Source organism: Sinocyclocheilus anshuiensis, unplaced genomic scaffold, assembly GCF_001515605.1.
Source record: "Sinocyclocheilus anshuiensis isolate Anshui unplaced genomic scaffold, SAMN03320099.WGS_v1.1 scaffold944, whole genome shotgun sequence".
NCBI lineage: Eukaryota > Metazoa > Chordata > Actinopteri > Cypriniformes > Cyprinidae > Sinocyclocheilus > Sinocyclocheilus anshuiensis.
Window position 1 is genome coordinate 1419886 of NW_015549559.1, and position 6412 is coordinate 1426297.

At 37.7% G+C, this 6412-nt stretch overlaps 2 long non-coding RNA genes across 2 annotated transcripts in view; one reads left to right on the top strand and one right to left on the bottom strand.

The window, feature by feature from the left end:
• Positions 1 to 6412, top strand: part of LOC107657117 (uncharacterized) — a 162374-nt gene that overhangs the window by 49891 nt on the left and 106071 nt on the right. The window lies entirely within an intron of this gene.
• The window catches only part of LOC107657118 (uncharacterized), a 3383-nt gene continuing 2955 nt past the window's right edge, over positions 5985 to 6412 (bottom strand). Inside the window, exon 3 of the long non-coding RNA XR_001630641.1 lies at positions 5985 to 6020. This is a non-coding gene — a long non-coding RNA (uncharacterized LOC107657118). The remainder of the gene's footprint in view (positions 6021 to 6412) is intronic.

Here is a 6412-nt window from a genome sequence, read left to right on the forward strand (position 1 = left end):
GTGTGACGGAAATGTTACGCCCCTCACATACTGTGATGCCGTGTCCGGCCGGAGCGACGAGACAAAAACATTAAAACCCATTACGAACGAGGCATTTGTTGCGTCCAGTGGGGACATAATTACTGATTATAATGACTTATACTGTCTTTTTAAGCGTTGTGTTGCATCGCTTGTGTTGCTAACACTTCAAATAGAAAGGAAAAATTGAAATCGCATCATATGACCCCTTTAAGGATTTGTGTGAAAATCTGATATTTTGGGTCACATTAATGCAGAAATATAGAAAATTCTAAAGTGTTCACAATCATTCAAGCAGCACTGTGTGTGTGTGTATAAATAAATATATATATATATATATATATATATGTATATGTATATATACACAGAACAAAATTATAAACGCAACACTTTTGTTTTTGCCCCCATTTTTGATGAGCTGAACTCAAAGATCTAAGACTTTTTCTATGTACACAAAAGGCCTATTTCTCTCAAATGTTGTTCACAAATCTGTCTAAATCTGTGTTAGTGAGCACTTCTCCTTTGCCGAGATAATCCATCCACCTCACAGGTGTGGCATATCAAGATGCTGATTAGACAGCATGATTATTGCACAGGTGTGCCTTAGGCTGGCCACAATAAAAGGCCACTCTAAAATGTGCAGTTTTATCACACAGCACAATGCCACAGATGTCGCAAGTTTTGAGGAAGCGTGCAATTGGCATGCTGACTGCAGGAATGTCCACCAGAGCTGTTGCCTGTGAATTGAATGTTCATTTCTCTACCATAAGCCGTCTCCAAAGGCGTTTCAGAGAACTTAAACTTAAAACCAATGACTATAAAATAGTAATTTTATATTGTATTATTTGATAATGTGTAATGTTTTTCACATTGCTTCATGGAATAATCAATGAAAAAGCACTTTACTTTTTAAAATAATACTTTATTTTTTCTCGTAAGCCCCATTGCCATTGATCTGCACTATGGAAAACTGTAATGATCTGTAGGGGCAGATGAATACAGCATCACACACACTCACAGGGCTAAATCACTCCATGAATTGCATCCTAAATCACACATCACATTTGTTCACGTTCTCGCAGTGCTCCTGTTCTTATTTTGGCGAGTGTCACGTTGATTTGCTGCCAAAATGGGGTGTTGCAGTACATGACAGGGAATTGGAGAGAAATGTCAGAGGCAGTCGTTAAATCTTTCACCTCTGTTCCATTCTTAATCGTTGAGTGTGACAGACCTCGTCAGAGGAGGGAGAGATTTCAGTCGGTAGAAGTTGAGTTGGCTAGTGAGACACCAGCTTAAATCTGAATTGATGATACTACAAGTAATGAAGCAATACAATTACCAAAACAATAAAATAAAATAAACTTTGTGTATGTGTGATTAGATTTTGTATAGAAGTAAATATGGATTAGTAAACAATGAAGTTCATGGACATCTATTTGCTATCTGGTCTCATGAGAAAACTGTGAATATACATATGTTTTTGCGAAAGTGCAGGTACAAAATGCAGGACTTTGCAGAGAATAACTGATGCTTAAAACAAGTTTAAAGAAATCTAGATTAAAAAGAGAAAATTTTTGATTAATGACACAAAGTTATAATATTATGGCTTCATAGTTCTTGGATTTGCTTGGGTTTTGTGGAAAAGGGCAGCTTGAGGATTTTTTTTCTTAAAGTGATCTATCCCAGTACAAATATACTGGGACTCTACTGGTGGTAAATGGTACTAGCAATATCAAGGTCACATCAACAAAAAAAGGACTTGAAACAAAGATCAACAGAAAAAGGACTTGAAGCAAAGGTCAACAGCCTCAAGTAATGATTCCGTTTCAATGGCATAGCCCGAAACAATGATGAAGGTCTGGGATGTCGTTGTCTCGTCCTCAAGGCACAAAATGTGCAGGAATGCGTCACTGGTCTCTGCATTTTGCAAATATTCCACCATGTTGGTCCCCACCTGTTAATTATACAACACTTAGTCTTGCAACATAACTAACAAGTTAAGTGTATTTTATGGAAATCATATATAATCATATACAGTTGAGGTCAAGCGTTTACATCCCCCTTTCAGAATCTGCAAAATGTTAATTATTTTACCAAAATAAGAAGGATCATACAAAATGTGTGTTATTGTTTATTTAGTACTGACCTGAATAAGATATTTCACATAAAATATGTTTAGGCTACATATAGTCCACAAGACTAGAGAAAATAATAGTTGAATTTATAAAAATTAACCTGTTGATTCTTAATACTGTGTTGTTACCTGAATGATCCACAGTTGTGTTTTTTTGTTTAGTGATAGTTGCTCATGAGTCATTTGTCTTGAACAGTTAAACTGCCTGCTGTTCTTCAGAAAAATCCTCAATCCACAAATTAATTGGTTTTCCAGCATTTTTTGTGTACAGGTGCATCTCAATAAAGTAGAATGTCATGGAAAAGTTAATTTATTTCAGTAATTCAACTCAAACTGTATATTTAGGCAAAATAAGAAAAATTCACCCCCGGCTCTTAATGCATCGTGTTTCCTTCTGGAGCAGTGAGCGTTTGAACCTTCTGTAATAGATGCATATGAGTCCCTCAGTTGTCCTCCAAGATGGCGGATGTCCGGAATCCACGGTATATATATATATATATAATATTAGAATGATTTCTGAAGGATCATGTGACTGGAGTAATGATGGTAAAAATTCAGCTTTGAAATCACAAGAATAAATTACATTTTAAAATATACTCAAACAGAAAAGTTACGGTATTTTAACAGTAAAAATATTTAAAAATTTTGCTGTTTTTGCTGTTCTTTGCATCAAATAAATGCAGGCCTGATGAGCAGAAGAGACTTCTTTAAAAACATAAAAAATCTGGTCGTCTATATATCTACCCTTATTAGAGTAGAAAAAGTATAACAAAACTTACAGGTTGTATGTAAATGAATGACTTCCGGGATTCCGTGGTTGTGGGTCTGGAGACCTCTCCGCCTTTCTTGTATATTGATGGGGGAAGCAGAGTGGGCAGGACTTTGAAAGCACTCTCCCCTTTAGCATCTAAACCATAATAATAATACAGTGCAAACTGTGAAACTGATCTCATAATCAAAACGACACATTGAAACACTTTTTCCTGTGAAAATTTCTTCATTCCTTTAAATAGCTTGGATGTAAATATGCCTGTGCACCTGTACATGTAGTTTCATGAATATGCAAATTAGTCCTCACCCCCATTCAACCACTGCAGGCCCCCCACCCCATGGTCCCCATGCTGATGAGATAAGTTACATGTATGTGATGCTGGGAAACAAAGGCGAGGTTTTTGAAACTGTAAATGGTTCACTGGAATTTGAAGGACAAAATACTGTTGACTGATGAAATTAAACATGGTTAATCTTAAAGAATATAAAAAAAATTGCAGCCTTTACATGTAAACAATATATATTTTTTATTATGGTAAACTGACTGAGGATACCAACATCAGGTTTCTAAATTCATGAGAACTACTAAGAGTTTTTGTGCTGAATATAGGTTATGCGAGAAGAACATAAGTTTGGAACTACAATAGTGGCAAGACAGAGCAAGCGAAGAAAAGCAGAGAGGAAGAGGATAAATAACAGCAAGGATACTGGAGTAAAGACCAAACAGTAATAATAATAATAAGCCATTTAGTGGCAGTTTTAGAGCTAGTTTATGGAGGGCCTAAATGCTTCAGGCAGGTAAGCAACAGCCCAACATTAGTGAAAAGTTTTTCAATGATATGGTAAACAACAAAGCTGCATTGGTAACACTTTAGTATGGGGACCACATATTCACTATTAACTACGACTTTTGTGTTTTAACGTTGTTGTAGTGATTAAGTTTAGGTATGGGGTAGTAGGGCTGTGACGGTGGCAGATTTTTACCACCGCGGATTTTACCACATGCAATATCGTGGTCAGTTAAGTCATGAAGTTACCAAAAATGCGATTAAAGCTGCCTTAAAACTGTGCATGCATGTAATATATTTTATATGAGTCACATTTAAGAACATGTCTCTGAAATGGTTTTCAAAACTGTCCAGGAGCAGCCCATCACTCTCTCACTCATCTAACACACCCGATTTAACTCGTCGGCTCGTGTTTATTTTAGCACTTCGGACAGTGAATACGCAGCCTGCAAAACACTAAAATAAATATCAAAGAAATAATACAGTTAAACAAGAAAGTAGCCTAAATAAGAAAGCAAAATACAGGACCTGTCTACAGGATGCGAGCTGCACGGCGCGACAAAATACTATAAAACTCATTATAATCAGTGATACTACACTGGATGCAGCACGACATGACAAATCCCCGACAGTAAACTGCCTCGTTCTATTTATGAGGTACTGACACAGAGTTCAAATGTCCTGTGTAGACACTAGACAGACTCAAGGCTTGTTCACACCGGGATGAATATCGCGCGATTATCGCCGACATTTAACGCCTCATGACTAAACAAAGGGCGCCAATGGGAGTGTGCACACCGACGCGCAAAACGCGAGGTGTAAAAGCGTCATTTAAAAAAAAAAACGCCTCGGGCTCGTTTTTTTGGTTTGACACGCCGCGTTAAAAACTGGCCGACCAATGAGATTGGCGCTTTTGTTCACGTGCCTGGAGCTGCTGAAGTTACAGTAAAACAAGACTTGGTGGCGCTCAAGCACAAAACGGTCTTGCCGAGCACACATTGATACCTAACGACAAAGAGGAAGTAAGTAGACCAAGAAGATGCATCGAGGCAAGATGAATGTAGAGCTGCTGGTCTCATTGGTGTCTGAACACAAAGGGCTTTATGACAAACCCGACAGCGACTACAAACATCTCGATAAAAGGGAGTTGTTATGGAGAGGAATTGCAGATCAAATAGGATTCGATGTGTACCGGGGTATTTCTGTTTTTCATTAAGCGCCATCTAATGTCAGGGAGTGAATTTGCACGTTCGCTCTGCTCATCGCCTGCGAAAATCGCTTGGGTATGAACACAAAAGACGCGTCTAAAAAACGTCGGCGATAAGTGCGCGCGATAATAGTCCCGGTGTGTAGGAGGCTTCAACCTGTTGCGACACGGCGGTGTCACATCCGGTGTAGACACGGTTCACTGTTCCGCTACTGTTATTACTGTTATTTACCAGTTAATATTTGTCAAATACAGTTGAATTTTGTTTTTATAGATGTAATGTGGTGTTTTGGGTTGTGTTTCTTGTTCATGTTTTCATGTCTTTTATTTTGGAGTTTAGTCATGGTCCTTGTTCTGTCATGTGATTCCCTTGTCTGTGTGTTATGTTCTGAATGGTTCTTTGGTTCATGTGTCATGTTCTGAGTGGTTGTCCTAGTCATGTGTGTTGTTTCCTCATTGGTTGGTTCTTGTCATGTGACCCTGATTGTTTGCTATAAGTAGCCATCATGTTGCCTTTGTGCTTTGTCGTGTATTGAATGTATTTATCCTGCTGTCGATGAGTGTTTAAGTCATAGTCAAGTCTAGTCTGTTCAAGTCAAGTCTTCGTTTGTTTGCATTTTGGATTACACGTTGTTTAATAAAATCTGTACTTGGATTCACTACGCTCGCCTACAGTGGATTATCATTACAATATCCATTTTATTTGTGTTAAAAATGTTACATTATTGAAATTTCTTTGCAGGATACTTGATGCATGGCAGGGACATGCATATATAGCTAGACACAAAATCTCACAACTCAAATTAAATATGTATTTAAAAACAGAAATGTAACTTTTAATCGTTTTCACCCTATAGAATACAAATATGCAAACATTCTATGATTTATTGATATTCACTACGCTTGCCTTCAGTGGACTGATTCGTTACAATAGATTGATATATTATAAGAAATAGCTTACTTTGGAGTCATGTCACCCAGCTCTAAATGCACCTTTCCATCTCGCAGGGCATAGGCAAGAATTCGGTCAGCAATTGTAGCCCAGTCTTCAAAAGGTTTTTCTGTCTGCCTCTGGATATAGCTTCCTAAAGTCTCGTGAAATCTGATAAAATTTGAAAACAAAAAACAAATGCAACCATAATCCAATAGTGTCGAACCAATCAGAATGCAGCCTGCCTAAATAGAGCACGAGAACAGAACAGACCGGGCGGGTATACAAACGTAACGCCAGGTTCACACACTCCGTCTGTGGTGCATATTGCACGGAATCTATTTCTGCTGTGCTGAATTAAAGTGACCGCATTACGGTCATGAAGCGGAAATTTTGTAATTACACCATAAATGCATATAATTAAATTCTACTGTTTCACAGTCAACCCATGGCTTTTTGGCTAGATTTAAAACAAGGAAAAGTGCACTTTTAGATAAACAACGCAATAATAGATGGCACTCGTGGGGGTAGTTAAAGTTAAAACTGGTTTAAACATGAATATG